Consider the following 19,259-nt stretch of genomic DNA (forward strand, 5'->3'; position numbering starts at 1 on the left):
CCTCTTATCACCAAAGCATTCTAGTAGGTTAGAGAACAGAGTCTTTTAATGAATAACTTTTTAAACTTTGGACTTTAGCATCAACCAGTCATTAAACAATGGCATAGTATTTTTGGACATGATTATTTCCAGTGTTACACAGGAGAAAGTCTTTTACACCCAAGCAATTTTTTGCTGTTATCATGTATTGCAGCATTCCCCTTTCTCTTTGAAAGTGTGGTATCCTTTATGTGATACATAATCACATAAAACCATTTATCTACAGGTTTACTGGTCACAAATCACCTTTGCAATAAAAACTTTAAAAAGAAGATTCTTTTGGGGCATTTACCCAAATGATCACAAACAAGGCCACACTAAAGCTACCAGCACATCTATGTCTATCACAGTATTATTTACCATAGCTAAGATATGGAACCAACCCAAATGCCCCTCAGTAGATGAATGGATCAAAAAAATGTGGTGTGTGTACACACACACACACACGCACACACACACACACACACACACGATGGAATTCTGTGCCTCCATCAAAAAAAATGACATTGCCCCATTTGTTAAGAAATGGAAAGACTTGGAAAAAATCATATTAAGTGAAGTACTTAATGTACTTATAGGGTCTTTACTTCAGCAACTGTCTAGCCAAGAAAACAATCAAGTATAGAAGGCAAAGGCCTTCTGCAATTCATCCTGTTTGGAGGGGGCTGCTGTTTAGAAACTTCAAAACAAAGGATCTCCTTATATGTTAGTCATGGGTACTTGTTATCCACATCATTCTAGAATTTTAGTCACTGGCTTATTTTTTAAATCAAGTTTTATAAAATAATCAGTGGGTCAAAGTAATGCTAAGTGTATCCGAAATTTGAAAAAAAAAGTTGGTAATTCTTGTTCCTGCAGTTGCGCTACATATCTGGTGCAGAGCAGAGCTGGTCATGTTTATATATTTCCATCCATGTAGCAGATGTTTTCTGTATTGGTTTTCTTTTTTCCTCATCCTAGGTAAGAGTCTCAGAAAACCCTAGCCTGACTTAGTTGTACTGAGAGATGATTCTAGTTCCAGGAAAACACAAAGAGAACCTCTCCCTACCACCAGCACTGGGTACTGTTCTTTCTCTTGAGAGAACAGATCCATCACCGAGTCCAAAGTGGATTCTTCTTTAAAGACTCTGCTTAGAGATAAATCTGTCAAGGTTCTGGATTTTGTTTGAAAGAGTTGGCATTCTCATAGACCCTTCATTATCATCATTTTTTACAGGTCTCTTCAAAACATATTAGGCTGACTGTTAAGAAGGCTTTCTGTTCATTTTGAAGAAGCAAAAAAAAAAAATGAACACATATCCCTGAACACATAACCCTTCATCTACTTATGTTCTCAGTCAGTCCTGTTGGCAACAGCTAAAGCAGGTTTACAAAATACAAAGGGATGTAAGATAAAGATCTGAGCAGTTAACAGAACTGGAGTAAGGTTATTCTGAGCACACTTTCCCCTAAACCCCAGCATACATGATAACTCCCTCTGTGAGTAGCAGGCTTCAGTGGAAGATCAAAGAACTAACACTTGAGACTCCATCAAGCCATCTAGTCATTAAAGAGGCAAAAAAAAATGTAGATCAGAATCTTCTTTCAAATTAACTCAGGATATGGAGCAGAGGCCAATGGGCAATGTACCTTGCTAGTGAAGCAAAAAAGAAGAAAAGCCAGCATCTGTAGTTTAATGGGGTCCTCTGGAACATGGGACATCAAAGTTCTTTGTCTCTGTGATGACTTGCAAATGTTTTACTTCTCTTCCTACAGCCATGACCACCACCACCTAATTGCTAATTGTCCTAAAGATTGGAAAATGATAACATTGCTATAGAACATTTAAACTGTTAAATACCACACAAGGAATTTCTCTGAAAACTTTCCAAAATTTGGGCACATTTATCACTACCAGCAGACTATACATCCAATGACAACACATTAATAAATAAGTTCCTCATTGAGTAATTAGTATGTGATAGTTTATTGATCGATTGTAACACAAATTAAAATTTCTCTACTCCTCCTTGAACTTGCGGGATGATGATCTGCCACACGCTTCCCACTCTTAATTCCTTGTGTGATAAAACCTTTTGGAAAGATCGATCCACTAGTTTAGAAACCACACACACACAAAGAAAAAAATATTATTTTCTTCCTGCTAGAGTAGGCTACATCTGAACTATAACATTTAGAAAAGATGGTCTCACATCTGTGAGTGCTACCACTATCTGGATGACTAGTTCAATGGCATGTGATTTTATACAAGGTCTATTGAAAGAGAGCTTGTTTTCACTTCAGAAAATGCAGTTTTCTGTAGCGTCAATGAACAGTTAGGATTTAACTTTCCCTCTCTCCCCCTCCCTCTCTTCTTCTTTCTTTCTTTCTTTCTTTCTTCCTTCCTTCCTTCCTTTCTTTCTTTCTTTCTTTTTCTCTTTCTCTCTTTCGTTGTTACTGTGATTTACACTAAAAGGCCTCATGCTTGCTAGGCAGGTACTCTTAACCCTGGATTCACCCCTCATTCAAATAGGATCTTGTGTTTTTTGCCTAGGCTAGCCAGGACTACCATCCTCTACTTGTATTTCCCATGATAAGTACATGTGATCACACCCAGCTACTGGTTGAAATGAAGTCTCATTAAAGCTTTTTCTAGTCTAGCTTTGAACTATACTCCTGTTCTCCACATTCCAGATACCTAAGATTATAGATGTAAGCTACCATACCCGTCCTTCACATTTAACTTCTTGCACAATGATTCAGCATTATTTGGTACTGATAAAGAATGTCATTTCCACACTTGCTGTTATATAACTACAAAAAAATCAACAGCTTTATCGGTTCCCGTGACATTGTTATAATCTTGCATTCTTTACAACTGGAAAAGCTCTTGCAGGTAACCTTTTGAAACTAGATGTCCGGCCTGTGTATACGCCTGAAATCTTGTTTGTGGTCAGTTGCTGTGGTGGTATTCACAAGAGCATTTTTGTGGTAGGAGTTGCTATTTGCTTCCAAACTTTAATTCAAGCTTGATATAGACACTAAAACCTAGCACACACAGTCAAATACTTCAAGGACTTCAATGATGTGTGGGAATTGGGCCTTCTAGAATTCCATGACCTTGATCCCTGGCTTTCCTGAAGATAATTGATAACTTTGGTAAGTGCTTGAGGGGGAGTCAAAGTGTGTATTTCTCAGAGAAAGGAAGCCATATAGTAAAATGATGCTAAATGTATGAACAGTAGTAGAAGAGTCTAGCATAAAAAAAGGGTCGTCCTTATTCTATTATAAACATTTGGTGAATATTCATGAGCAAGAGACATAGGAAAGAGATGAGACTGTCACACTACTACACATACTTATAATACGTTAATTTATGTAAAATATGTGTGTCTTAACGCAACTGTTCATATAAAAGTAAGGACAAATGCAGACTTCTGGATAGGAGCCAGGACATTCAAATGGCAGAAGGAAATGCTTTTTAATATACCTCATTATTCAAGTCTCTAATCTCTTAAATTGTTATATAAGGTTTCATTCCCCTATTTGAAAATGCTCCCAAACCACAGAACGTCTTTGGCATCGCAAATAAATTACTGTGCCAACATGTCTCTGACACCCTGTTGAGCCACATCATTAGATAAATTCTTTGAGCATAGATTATTCTTTGAAGAACTAGATTCTGTTGGTTGAAAAGAAATTGTATTTTCAATCTTCTTTTAGCCCAAATATTGAACATCTTATTTTATGGATCCATTTGGGTCAATCGACGTGTTAAAAAAAAAAAAGTTCAGGCTTTAGCAAGGAACAGTGAAGGGTATGGGAACAAAAGTAGAGCTCAGTGAGAAATGATCCTGTATTCCCAACCTTCTAAAATCTTAGACTCTGGGAAGACACAATCACAAGAATAAATTGACATGATTCAATGAGAGACAGGATTTTCAAGCCAATACAGGGGGGGGGGGAAGCACAGGCAAGGTTACAGAGAGAACAAATCCTGATGATGATATAGTTCAGATTCCTGAAATCAGCTGTGTCTGAACCCAACTTATTCCTTAAGACTCTTCAGTTCTGTTTTTCTTTTCAATTGTTACTGTCAAGGTGATGACAGAGGGGTTACAGTTATGTAATCCACGTAATGAATATATATTTCTTTTTAAACTGTGTCACCTCTTCCCTCATTCTCTCTCCATTTTTATTTTGTTTTACTGATATAATTTGGGCTGCATTTCTGTGTGTAGGGACAGAAAGTTTAATACAAAGAGTGAAAGTCAGGAAGTAATGGAAGCAGCTGTTCTAAGGGAAACCGATCACCTAGAGGACAGTGAAAACAAGGCCAGAGAGAAGAGGCTGCCCTGTGTTGCATAGCTGCTTGGCAGCTGTGTGAGTAAATCAACCTTTATGTAGCTCCCTGGCAGATAATCAATGGGAAGAAGCAGAGGCTGTGTATGTACCCTTCCCATGGGCTCCCAGAGCCAGATTCCAAGCTTCATGTCAGCAGCCCATATTGCACTGGTTGCTCCTCTGTGTAAAAGCCAAGCATTGTCAGATGGGAGGTACCAGCCAAGTTCAGTGCCCCAGCAGGATGAGGGTGACTTGTTGTGCTAGGCCTCGGTGCCAACACTTCTTTGAGTAGAATAGAAACTTAAACCCTCATCTTTGAAGTAGCCTTTGTGGGTAACTCCAAGCTGGGCAGTAATTCTATCCGCTGTTCCCAGAGGTATAAGTGATAGTGGCTTCAGAGAGATGATGCCACATCCATGCCAGAATGCAGCTGGAAAAGGGCTCTGTGGTCTCTGCTCAAATGCATGGGGTTTACTAAAGGTGGCTTGTGTATTGTGATTGAATGAAAGAAATGAGTGAGACAGACTTACCATAAGTAACAGTTCTGGGCTGTGGGAAGGGGTGAACTATTATTCTTATAGGTCTGAAACCCATGAAGAGTTTGTTTAAATAGTCATGCAAACGCGGAGACATCACAATCAAGGGAGCAGGGTGCACGTCCCAGCCATTCGGGGGGGCAGGAGTCGGAGGATCTGGGTCCAGACAAGCTCCAAGCAAAATGCAGATTCTATTCAGACATAACTAAAGCAGAAAATGTCTGAGGGCACACAAGTGGAAGAATTCCTACCTAGGAAGTGTAAAATACAGATTTCTAACCCTAGTACCACGCCCCCAAAAAGGAAAGTTGTCATAGCTTTAGAAATGAGAAAACAACACAAAAAAGTGTACGTCACATGGTTTCAAAGTACACACGTTTACACCAAAATTAAATGAAATATGAAACCTTAATTGGTGTAGTAAATTCTAATTCATGATTAAGAATGACAGAAATAAGAAAGGAAGATTGATTTAATAAATATTTTTTGTTTGGATGGCAAAAAAATGCAAAATCAATTCTAAATCAATTCTAGATCAATTAAAACCTAAATAGGGATAGCCTATCAGAGGCTGTGTGTGCCTTTCCCATGAGCTCCCAGAGACAGGTTCTAGCCCTAAAGCTGTTCCTGTCAATAAGGTTTTATTGGAACCTAGCCACGAGACAGGTTTCAGATCATAGCTGCTGTGTACAGCTGCCTTACATACTGCTCAGCTTCAGGGGTCACCACCCATAACTGTCTGCTATGAGATGTCACTAGAAGCTTGGCAGTGCATTGGTCCTATTTCCTTACCATTCAGCTGCGGACACTCAAACGTCTACCATAGGAGATTTTTGACAAGGATGAGAAAGGGATCCACAATTGCCATGCCCTAAAGTGAGGACTGACCCAACTCCTTTGAACACAGTCTTCATCTAATGACTGAGTAGAAGATTCTAAAGAGGGAAAATGAATTGACCTAGGAATGAACAAAAAAAAAATGAGTAGTGATCCAGTGATACTCCAAATAACAAAGGTGAAACTGCATCCGTCAACATATTTTTTTTCAGATGTACTTAGAAACTGGTCGCCAAAATGAAGAAAACAGAGCAACTGAGGAATACTCGTAGTAATAAATGGATTGTCACAACAAATAAAGTTCAAGTACTGGATGGCTACAAAGTTGAACACATAGGGAGAAGCAAAGAGAAAATCATTATTTGTGGTATTACGATAAGTGTATGAAAGTAAGCTAGATTTAGCAAACTACAACTTCTGAACTAAATCCATCCCTAAAGCTGTTCTTGTCAATAAAGGTTTTATTGTTTGTTTGTTTGTTTTGCCAGTCCTAGGGCTGGAACTCAGGGCCTGGGCACTGTCCCTGAGCTTCATTTGCTCAAGGCTAGCACTCTACCATTTGAGCCACAGCACCACTTCCAGCTTTTTCTGTTTATATGGTACTGAGGAATTGAACCCAGGGCTTTATGCATGCTAGGCAAGCACTCTACCACTAGGTCACATTTGCAGCCTTGTCAATAAAGTTTTATTGGAACATAGCCATACCCACTCATTTCCATATAGCCTGCACTTATTATTCTTTCAAAATAGTGAGCAAACATGATAAACCATCCATCCATGTATGATCCTCAATTACTGATGCTGTTGAAGATGAAGGTGACAGGTTTTGGTGAAAGCGACAAACTTCTCCTTTCTCACAGAAGGATGGATGCCAGCTCTATCTGTCGACACTACAGAGACTTAACTTTGATAAGAAATGTACTTATTACCTTACTCATGTAACTGTAACCCCTGTGTCTCTACATCATCTTGACAATAACAAAACTTAATTTAAAAAAGAACATGATTCCATTGAGGGAGACGATACAGTAAATTAATGATTAAGGCTTAGAAGAAAATCAATCAGAAAAAAAAACACATTCAGAGCTTTCTGATTTAAATTGTGTTATGAGGGATAATTTTATTGCAAAGTCAAATTGATTCACCTCTAGAGGCATTGACAAGTTCAAGGCAAGAAAAAGGGGCCTGGGTTGATAGTTGGAAGTCCTGGGAAGACAGCAGACTTCCAGGATACTATCAGGCTTACCAAACATTAATATTCTCCTCTGTCCAATGTGAAAATTAATTACTAGTGTTCATAAAGCTTTTTACCACACTTAGAGTGGAACTGTGCTCATCATAATGACAACAAGTCTCAGTGTCATTGTTGCCATTCTGTCACAGTCAACACAATGCTTTGAAAGTCTGGTGTGAATAAGGAACAATATTCCAATAACTGAAAATGATGGGATGTAGAACTCTACAGCGAAGGCCTGGAATCCTCAGGTATTGAATATTTTGTTGGGATGGGCTCAACACGTAGCAGGATTTAGCATGGATTTACTAAGCCAGATGCCTTTCCTAAGCCAGAAGCTTAAAAAGAATTCTGAGGCACTGGGGAGTTTTTGACCTTGGTTCTATATTTGGAAATAATGATTTTATTTATCCAAATTTTACCCATCTCTTCTTTTACCCATTGGAGGGAGAAGTCCAGCATCCTCTTTGTGTTGGATGATTGTATAAACTAATTTTACCATGTGCTTTAGCACTGACAGCCCAACTATGGAGTCTCCTGGAAAGCAGAACAATGGTTGAATGCCAGCTTAGTTCCCTGCCTGAAGTGGTACACTTGAGTTAATTGATGAGGAATGAATAATACACAATTCTATGGGGCAAAGTATGAATCTATACACACAGTGCTTAAATTCCAAGGAAATTATTTTTGGCCTTATCTGAGTGATTCTTAGTATTTTTCAGTTTTGAGAGATTTAATTGCAGACCTAATTTCACAATTTAAAAAAAAATGCCTCTCGTAGGAAATCATCTAGTTAATGCGAAAGGAGCTTTCCAGAGTCTTTCCAGGACTTTGAACTCTTAAATCCCATTTCCGCAAGGGAACAGATAATTTTCGGAAATTGTATGTGTTTATGGAGTTCATGACCCATGTATTTGAGAAATTGGCCTTCCTACAGGAATATACAAAAAAGAAATGTTTCATAGCTTTGCTGGGAGGAAAGTTATATCATTGTAGAGCTATCCTTCTATGGCTCAAAGGAGCGTTTGAAATCCAGGCACAGGATGAACCATGATACCATCTCCTGAAAAAAAAAAAAACCTATTTCCTATGTTTACACACCATTTGTTTTTAAAATGTTTGAACTCTGACTGCTAAATTGGGGTTTTGTGGTGTAAAGCTATAGTGGTTCGACTTCAGAAAGCAATGAATTCATGATTCTCAGGATATTGTCCAAAACCTTTCAAAAACTAATCAGGACCACTGGAGAATGTTTTGAATTAATAGCTACTTTTGTTAGTCTACAGAGGAATAATGTAAGGGAAATCCTCTCTTATCCTTTAGCATATGCTCTGAAACAATAAGAAAAATATACAAAAGTTTCCTTTTGAGAATATTCTTGGAGTGCCATCCAATACATAGCAATGGTTATTTATGTTGTCCCCAACATCTAAGAACTATCACTGAAACAGTTGTGCATAGGAGCAACACATATTAAGGGCTGTGAAATTCATATTTCCCAAGGGCATCTATTAATTCCCAGGCCAGATTGACTGTAGTAAAAATTAGGTCTTAGCTGAGCGTGGTGATATACGCTTGTAATCTTAGCTCTTCAGGAAGTGTGTATTGTAAGGATCATGGTTTGGAACCAACCAGGGCAAAAGGTTAGGGAAATCTTCACAAATGAATCAGACATGGTAAACTGTTCTGTAATTCTAGATGTGATGGTGGCATAGATATGGTTCTCCTAATTAATTAAAATTATAGGGTTCTGTTACTTGTGTTTATAAAATACATAGAATAATTTTATGTTTATAAAATTACACTTATACTTTTATTTTAATTATTTATAAAAATAACCACTTAAAAATAACCTAGTGACATTTGCAGCATTTGCAGTGTGGTACACCTATTTCCCTTTAAGCTTTTCCCCCCCCTTTATTTGAATGGTCTTTTTTGATGGTCCCTACACTCTCCATCTCCTGAAAATCCAGGGTCATCTGCATCATCCATTACTTTTAGTGAAAAATTTACCAGGCGTTTGCTTTTCCATAAAATCATCTGGCAACACCTGGATATTGCCCTCTATAGGACAGTATAAGATCTAAGGGCACAGTCTCTCTCAGTGGTCACTAACCTGCCATTAACCCTCTGCATGCTGGCTGCTGCATTCTTTTCTCTATATACTCTCTCTGCTGAGCATTGCTGAGCCCCCCCCTCAACATCTCTGCCACCGTGGAGATGCCGAAGTTTCCAAAAATATTAACAACAGTAGCTCCTCTGCACAGCACCTTTACAAGAAAATAAAAACTTTAAAAATTAAAAAAAACAATAAGAATGTGTTTTCTATTTCTTTTCTCATCTTTAAGATGAGATCTTCCTTTTTTACTTCTTCTTATCATGTGGGTATCAGATAAATTGAACAAAAATGCTTTGTATTAATTAAGCTTCTATTAACTAATTTCATTCTGCTTGACTCTGGCCTCATTATTGTGACCAGAGGCCATGTTTGGAAGAGGGATACTGACTCAGAAGCAAATCTTAATAGCAGTTTGCCTCGTGGAATCAGATTCAACTTCATCTCTGATAAACAAAACATTATTGAAGGTTAAGTTTACTTGGCTGATAGCGTCTACACTTTCAGAATGACAATCCCAAGAAGGTCTGATCACTCCCTTAAAAGTATTCCTCATAACCTAACACTGGTGGCTCATGCCTGTGATCCTAGCCACTTAGGAAGATGAGATATGAGCATCAAGACTCTAAGCTAGACAGAGCAATGGAGTTGTTGAGATTCTCATCTCCAGTTAATGAACAAAAAGATAGAAATGGACCTGTGGCTCCAGTGGTAAAGTGCCAATCAAGCATAAAAGCTAAAGGGCAGTGCCCAGGTCCTGAGTTCGAGTCCCAGTACTGACACAAAAATATACAAATGTACTCCTAATAGATTAACATGCAACTATGTCTGGACACATCCAAAAATGTCTGGTTATGAGTGGATTTTCATTTGAATTAAGTTTTACCTAGAGCTTTAAATATAACACTAGAAAATTAACAAAAATATGATTTTGTACTATTAAACCTACCAAGAGTGTCAGTGAAATGGAAAGAACTAAAAGGGCTCAAATTCACATCAAGAGAGGTGCTTCAACACACATAAAGACACAGACACAGACAAACAGACAGATACACACACACACACACACACACACACATTCCATCTATTCATGTAAGTGAAAGATGAGCAACATCAAATCTAAAATGTAGAACAGTAAAGGTATCTAAGAAAAGGCTTCACAACACATGCAAAGCAAACAAATGAACAAACTATAGAAATCTGGTTTTATGAACCAAGTTATTTATTTATGAATCAAGTTATTATTAATGACTATGCTTTCTCTTCTGATTGAAAAAAATCCTACTTCATTCCTTACACTGGGGGTATATAACATAAGAATTTGCCGTCTAAAATGCAACTAACACAGGAAGGTATAAATATCATAAGTAGCTATCAACTGCACATTTGGTCCAATAAAAATCAAGAGAAATCTTCAGCTGGCTGGAAAACAAAGATACAAACTAAAAATGAGAAGGGAAACAGGCTGTTTCTCTCATTGAGAATTTTCAGCCCAGAGAGAGAAAGGTTTTCATCACCAGGAAAAAAAGAGAAATCAAGGTTGTTTGACCAGGAAAGAAGAGGTGAGACCCACATTTATGAATGACTAGTACCCACTGAGCAATGCAAGAGAAAATGTTTTCTGAATGCCCGGATAGGCAGGCAACATTATGTAGATAGAAAATACTCTCCCTTCTTGTGATTTTTAAACAAAGGTTAATGTCCATTGCCAGTCTTCCAGCGCTTAGACTTTAAATTGTAGTCCCTCAAATGCCAAGAAACTGCCACCTGGAAGATATGGTAAACATATATTCTTTCTTCTTCTAGAATGACAGAGATACAGACATATAATTGCATATCTTGCACTTACTTTTGATAAAGTAATAAATTGACAGCATTTAGAAACATGGCAATACAATTCCCTCTTTCCTCGAGTATTGAAACCGACTTTGGTCTTGCCCAATTTCCTAATACATTCTCTCAGAAGTTTTATTGCAACAAATGGGCTTTTTTTTTTTAGTGTTCATATTGTAGAGATTGTTGCCATCCTGGGGCTTAAACTTAGGGCCTGGGCACTGTCCCTGGGCTTTTTACTCAAGGCTAGCATTCTACCACTTGAGCCAGAGTTCTACTTTTGATTTTTGGTGTAGCTAATTGGAAGTAAGAGTCTCACATTCTCACATCCCAGGTTAGCTTCTAACCACAATCTTCAGATCTCATGTTTCTGAGTAGCCAAGACTACAGGCCTGAGCCACCAGCACCCAGCTAGCTGTAAGAAATAAATTGAAGAAAATAGAGTTTATGGTGAGAAGGTCCAATGTGTATAGAAATGAAGACAGAACAATCCACAAAAGCAATAAAGGTAACTAGACACAGACTTACATATCAAAATGAATCCCCAAATGCACAAAAATAACACATATATTCAGGAATGGCTTAGTAAAGATGATAATTCCATGAAGAGAACATGTGTAAAATGGCTGAAAAAAAAGTAAGCTAACAACATACTTATTATCAATTACCCTAAATTTTTAATTAAGAAAATTTCAGGACAAGACACAAACGTTTGCTCAACTTCTGATTCTACTAATGTCAGAATAAGTAACTTCCAACTGGATTTCCACTGAAAAATGGCTAGACTATCCAGAGAAACAGTGTATATGATGAGCAGATTGGAGTAATACATAAAGGTGTGTCATTGGCCAACTACACAGAGAAGCTTTTTTAAATAAGTTTTTATTGTGAAAATACTGTACAGAGGGGTTACAGTTACATGAGCAAGGTCATGAGTACATTTCTTATTAAGCATTGTTGCCTCCTCCAGATTTTACGTTGCACAGGAATCCAAACCAGTAGCCCTAGGCTACTTTTCCCCTAGGGTGTTTTCTGGTTGGAAAAGACAAAGTTGGGCCTTTTCAAGGTCATGTGGAACAGCTTACCACCTGTGGCACCAAAGCATTCCGAATGGATCATAGTCCAGATCGGAGGCTTCTTCTTTGATCCTGGAACATTCTTTGAACCAGGAACATTATGATAACAAAAAAACAGTTTAAAAAGAAAATAAAGGCTGGAGACGTGACTCAACTGGTGGAGAACCAGTTGTAATCAAGAAGATGACAGAATACATTTCTGCTTCCAACAAAGATGAAAGAAACAATTTGATGTGCCCTCTGGCCTCTGCTTCGTTCATCTACAGTTACTGTAGCAAAATACCTGAGCTTGTCTACTTGAAAGGAGAAAAAGGTTATCTGGGCTTGCAGTTTGGGAGAGTGCATGCCCATGGTTGTTTGGCCGCATTGCTTTTGAGCCTGTGACAAGGTAACACATCAGGAGAGGAGTGTGTGGAAGAAGAATCTGCCCACTCATGGGGCCAAGAAGTACAAGACATGCAGAAAAAGAAAGAGACCAGAGTCCCACCGACACTTTTTAAAGGTGAAATTTCTAGATGTCCTACTACATCTTGTTAACACTTATACTGGCTGCCAAAAGTGCCCACTGAATACTAAGCCACCAGCACCTGAGCCTGTGAAGTACGCCACACACAAACTCTAGTAAGCCTTTTTTAATTTAAATTTTATTGTAAAGATGATATACAGAGAGGTTATAGCTATGTAAGTCAGGTAATAAGTACATTTCTGTTTGAGCAATTTCACCCTCTCCCTCATTCTCTCCCAGTTTTCCTCTCCCAATCCCACTCAAGTGGTATCATTCATTTCCAACACAGAGTCTAGTAAGTATCACTACTGAATTGGTTCACCATTCATATAATAAGACGTTAGCAACCAAGTTTACAACAATTCATACAGAAAGGGAAGAGAATGGAATTTATGGAACTGATTCTCTTAAGATCATTCTGATCTTAAAAAGGAGGAGGGTGAAGACAAGGAAAAGCTAAGCTTGACAAAGACATAACAAAAAAGGAAGAAAGGATGGAAAATGAACAACAAAAGAAATAAAGTGAGAAGGAAAGAGGGAACGAAAGAACGAAGAACAAAAGAAAAAGAAAGAAAGAATGAAAGAAAGGAAGAAAGAAAGAAAAGAGAAAGAAAGAGAAAGCGAGAAAGAGAGAGGAAGGAAGGAAGCAGGAAAGAAGGGAAAGAGAGGGAGGGAGGGACGGAGGAAAGGAGGGGAAGGGAGGGAGAGAGGGAAGGAGGGGGAAGGAAGAAAGGAAGGAAGAAAAAGAGAAAAGAAAAGAAAAAAAGCTGCAGCCTAATATCCTTCTGAAACAGGGTGCAAACCTTTAGGAATACAATTGTAATCCCAGCACTTGACAGACTGAGAAGGATGGTGAATTTGAGCCCAACCTGGGCTACATACTAAGTTCCAGGCCAGTCAGTCTACGTAGCGAGACTGTTTTGAACTAAACCCAAACTGAAACAAATAAAGCAAAATGTAAATAAATAAAAGTATTTTTTTCATTTGTACAGAATGAATGCATTTGAAATGTTATTACTCTTGGTACTTTTGTTTTTTTCGGTTGATCCTGGGGCCTGAACTCTGGGCCTAGGCACTGTCCTTCAACTCTTCAGCAGTAGACTAAGCACTCTACCACTTGAGCCTTAGCCCCACTTCTGGCTTTTTCTGCTTATGTGGTGCTGGTGCTGAGGAATTGAACCCAGGGCCTCATGAATGCAAGGCAAGTAGTCTACCACTGAGCCACCTTCCCAGCCCATCTTGGTAGTTTTTAATTAGCTATCCATTATTAACCCTATTAGAGTTGTTACTATTATTAGCCTCACAGATAAGTTGTCATTTTCTCCTCCAGCCAAGTGTCATTTCTTCCTGTTTTTTGAAAATGTTAGCATTGTTAACTGTACAAAAGAATTTCACTGAGGTATTTCTGTTCATTCATATAATGCATTTGACCAAATTCATCCCATACTTGACTGCCTTTTCCTAGTGTCTCAAAAAAAGACAGTAATCGAGAGAAAAAAAGAAAAAAGGAAGGAATGAAGAAAGGAAGGAAGCTATTCAGGAAGCTGAGATCTAAGGATCCTGGTTCAAAATTGGCCTGAGCAGGATAGTCCTCAATCTTCAATTAACCAGCAAAAAGCACGAAGCAAAAGTATGCCACAAGTGACAGAGTCTAGCTTTGAAAGAGAAAAGCCAAGTCTGGAACATGAAATGCTGGGTTAAAAACTGCATATTGGCACACACACACAAAAAAAAACTTTTGGGGAGGGAGGAGTTGGGGAGGTGGAGAGGGAAAGGATGGTGGGGGAAAAACAAAGGAGGCGGTAACAATGCTCGATAGGACGTGTACTCATTACCTTACTCGTATAGCTGTAATCCCTCTGTACAGTATCTTTACAATAAAAATATATATTTAAAAAATCAGTTTTCATGTATATGTTTCTAATTTGTGCAGCATGGCCCAGTTCACATCAAACAAATAGACAGCTCACATATTTGCAAATCTGGCTGCAGGACTAGGTGTAACATTTAGCTTAGGGATTTAACAAGCAGCTAAAATGGAAAGCCATTGCCTGGGAGTTTATATTTGGTATGTGGCCATCGCCCTGGGTATGTATGTAGAACTTCAACATGTGGAGACAAATGCAAACAAGCTAATGCAAAGTGTGATATTGTCCAAATACAGATTGTTTTCTAAAAAAACAAATAACTTTGACAAATATTATTGCATTTTCCTTGTGCAATAAATAAACACTTATTTGGAGTGATATTGAAACTGGAAGAATTTCAAGATTTGAAGCACCTGAGGAGGTTTATTGATTCCAAGGTACATATAGAAGGCCTACCTTTATTTGAATATAAATATTTAGATATTAATAATAAGCCTGCATGATATTAGAATGACTGAGACATGATCAATGATAGGAGATCTTTTAGGACATCTCTGAGCTGGAACATTAACGTATTAGTTTCCTGTAGCAACTGTAGAAAATTGATCTTAGCGGTTTAAAATAGCACATATTTATTCTCTTACACTATTAGAGGTAGCATATCTGAAATCAGTTTCACAGGATGGTAATGAAGAATGACAGGGCCTACTCTCTTCTAAGACTTAGGGAGAGAAATCCTTTCCTGTCTTTTTCGGATATGTTGCTCATATTCCTTGTCTTCTGGTGACTCCACCACCCTCAAAGCCGTTAAGTAGCATAACATTTTGGGGGTTTTTTTGGTAACAATGCCTTTGTAGTCAAACCTCCTCTGTGCCTCTCTCTCCCTCTCTCTCTCTCTGTCTCTCTCTCTCTCTTTCCTCTCTCCCTATGCATATATGCATATATGTGTGTATACATGTGCATAACATAATGTTTACATGTGTACATGTGTGTACATTTATGTATATATACGTGTGCATGTGTGTATAAGAGTAAATGGAAGTAATTGTATGCAGGGCCTACATAATGCAAGTTATCTCGACATTCCTGATATAAAATTTTTCTTTTTCCATGTAACATTCAGTTTCCAGGATTTGGAAAATGGGGGAGGTAATAGCCAGTCTAGTAAATTCTATAAAAAATAGAATTACTACCACAACAATTTTTTTCTCAAACATGAATTTAGAATGTCAGAAGTGACACTAATTTGAAGCAGATGGCAAAACAGACTAAACTCTTCTATTTGTTCCTTTAGTTACTTTATGGTTGACTGTAAAAATCACTAATATTGCCGGGCATCTGTGAGACACACCTGTAATCCTAGCTACTCAGGAGGCCTAGATCTGAGCATCCCAGTTCAAAGGCAAGAAAGTCTGTGAGACTCTTATCTTCAATAAATGACCAGACTGCAAGTGGTGCTGTGGCTCAAGTGGTAGAGCACTAGCCTTGAGCTGAAGAGTTGAGGGACAGCACCTAGGCCCAGAGTTCAAGGCTCACGACTGACAAAAAAATTTTCTTAAAAATCACTAATATTCTGGGGTCACACAGTTGAGTTACATGTGATTAGTAGTCCGAAGGCTTTGCTGTAGATCACACCTCTGGTGTGTGGCTTACATGGATAAAGAGCCATGAGGTTATGGTTATGTGTGCTCACATCAAGATTACTTCAACTCCTGACACCTTTCTCCAGGCCTTGAATCACCTTACTTCTTTATTCTATGATTGTCATCAAATTTTACCCATGGGGGATGCATTCAAGACTTAGGTTTTCATATCAAGGTTTGGCCACTTTGAGAAATAATTTCTCCTATGTGATGCAGACAAAGCAGACATGCTTTCTTAACACACTTAACTTTTCAATTAAGGAGGTTTGCGTGAAAGAGAAATTGAAGATTTTGGCTAAATACCAAGAAAGTGACACAGTTTCTTCATATCCTGTAAACAGTATACAAGTTTATAATCTGCCTTTAACTAATTGACAAAATCATCACAAAAGTGTGCAAAGGTTCTTCTAAAGTATTTTCCCTTTTTTGCTAAGTCAGGATTCAAATAACCACCTGATTATTTTACCGTCTTGAAAAGAATATTAAAACTGGTGGCTGGGCATGGTAGTCTATGGCTGTAATCCAAGCTTCTCTACTTTGCAGGCTGAGACAGGAAGATTATTTTGTTTAAGGAAGTCAAGTTCAGCCTTGTCAACAAGGTAAGAGTCTAACATAAAACACAATATTAAAACATTAAAACTTATTCCTATTTACCATCTTTAAAAATTCTGTATGATAACTAGACTAAGAGTTTTAATATTTTCCTGCAGTGTTTTTGGTAATATGTCTTGTCAAATTTTTAGGAAAAGGGCAATCTCCAAATTCTTTTTTCTTAATATATATTTTTTATTGGAAAGATCTTGTACAGAGGGGTTACAGTTACATGAACAAAGTAATGAGTCCAATTCCTATCGAGCATTGTTATCAACTCCTTTATTTTTCCCCTACCATCCCTTCCCTCCCCACCTCCCCAACTCCTTCCTCCCCTCCTGCTCACCCCCCCCCCACACACACAAAGTTGTAAAGTTTGTTTTCAACATACTGTCTCATTGTTACAATGGGTCATCCTGTATCCTTATTTCAGCATTTTGTTATTTCCCTTCCTGTCCCCTTAGAAAAATGTCTATACAAGGTGCAGGGCACCGGAATCAAATACAGTGACAACAGGGCTGTACCATGGGGGAAGAACGTACAACGAAACAACAACAGAAAATCACATAGTGCATTATAAGTGCGTTAAAAAGAACAACAACAAAGATAAAAAAACTCTTGTGTCCCTATCTTGGGAGTCATTTCAATTAACATCATCTTATATGGTCATATGTACATAGCTTTTGACCTCTTCTGCTTGTCCTAGACATATACTAGTTATTGCAGATAAGGGAAACGATGGGACCTATATTTCTTTGGGCCTGGTTCACTTCACTTAACATGAGTTTTTCCAAGTCTTTCCATTTCCTAACAAATGGGGCGAAATCATTCTTTCTGATGGAGGCATAGAATTCCATTATATATATATGTATATATATATCACACACACACACACACACACACACCACATTTTTTCATCCATTCATCTACTGAGAAGCATTTGGGTTGGTTCAATATCTTAGCTATGGTGAATAATACAGTGATAAACATAGTTGTGCTGGTAGCTTTAGTATAGTCTTGTGATCATTTGGGTAAATGCCCAGAAGTGGGATTGCTGGGTCATAGGGAAGCTCTATGTGGAGTCTTTTGAGGCACCTCCATACTACTTTCCAAAGTGGTTGAATAAGTTTACATTCCCACCAACAATGCAGTAGGGTTCCCTTCTGTCCACCTCCCCTCCAGCATCTGTTATTAGAGTTCTTGATTATAGCCATTCTAACTGGGGTGGTATGGAATCTCATGTTGTTTTGATTTGCATTTCTTTTATGGCTAGAGAGGTTGAGCATTTCTTCATGTGTCTATTGGCCATTCTTATTTCCTGTTCAGAGAAGTCTCTCTGTAAGTCTTTAGTGCACTTATTAACCAGGCAATTGTTTCTTTGAGGATTTGTTGTTGGGCCATCTCCAATTTCTTACATGCTTTATGGTTGAAGATTTTAGGAAACATCCATTGCTGCTTAAAAAAAATGCTTACTTGCTGCATATTTTGCATTTTTTAAATTTTGTTTCTTGTAAAGAAACAAGGCATCTGCCTGGACTCACTGCGATTGAAAATATTCTCTGAAAAACTTGGTTTGTGTTTATCTAACTTGTCCGATTAATTTGCATCCTTGAGTTTCCTGTCTAAAAACATTCTGAATGGAACATTTTCTTTTATTAAACTAAAAATCAAGGGGGGAAATTTTATCAAAGGGAAGAAATGAATACATCAGAAGTTGTTTTAGTGGTAATTGGAAGGGAAAAGTAGGAAAGAACCACGACTTTGTGTGCTCCAAGTTACAAAAAAATACCAATATTGCTCTACTTGAAGTAATGCGTATTTGTTTTGTTCTTTTTTTAACTCTGTGTTGAGTTACACACTTATTATTTTTGCAGTGTTCTATACACGGCATTTGACTTTTTTTCTTGTTATTATTGGTAGTCATGGGCTTGAACTCAGGGCCTAGGTGCTGTCCCTGAGCTTTTCTGCTCAAGACGAACACTCTACCACTTCGAGCCACAGCTTCACTTCAGCTTTCTAGTGGTTAAGCATCTCACAGACTTTCCAGCTTGGGCTGGCTTCCAACCGCAATCCTCAGATCTCAGCCTGTTGGGTAGGATTGCAAGCATTGAGACACCCACATCCGACTTAGCTTTTGTTATTGAAAAAAAAATAAAAATAAAAAACAAGAAATCATGGCACCAGAGCATTTGTGATAGAACACAAAGCTCAGTTATAGAACACAGTGTTCTCTGCCTATCAACAGTCAGTCTCCATGCTCCAAAACTTGATTATTCCAAGTACATAGTTATACTGATATTATTAACATTGATTACTTAGAGGGAAAAGAGAGTTATTTCTATGAAAACTAAACCAAATGCTTTGCAAACAATCACACTGCTAAGTAGTGGAACACATTGTTCAGTAGTCTGTGCATAAGCTGATTGCAAAAAAATCTGAGACATAATAAAATTTCTAACTGCTGTAATGCAGATTGCCTCATTGTCTTTAATTTGTCTCTCTACTTCAAAGAAAGGAAGTGGAACCATAGGCAAAATATTGAGTGCTGTGTATATAAGATCATCTTCCCAGAAGACCCAGTTCTAAGACATGACTTTAGCTTGTGAGGTATATATATATATATATATATGTATATATATATATATATATATATATATA

This window comes from Dipodomys ordii, unplaced genomic scaffold (genome assembly GCF_000151885.1).
Source record: "Dipodomys ordii isolate 6190 unplaced genomic scaffold, Dord_2.0 Scaffold40, whole genome shotgun sequence".
NCBI lineage: Eukaryota > Metazoa > Chordata > Mammalia > Rodentia > Heteromyidae > Dipodomys > Dipodomys ordii.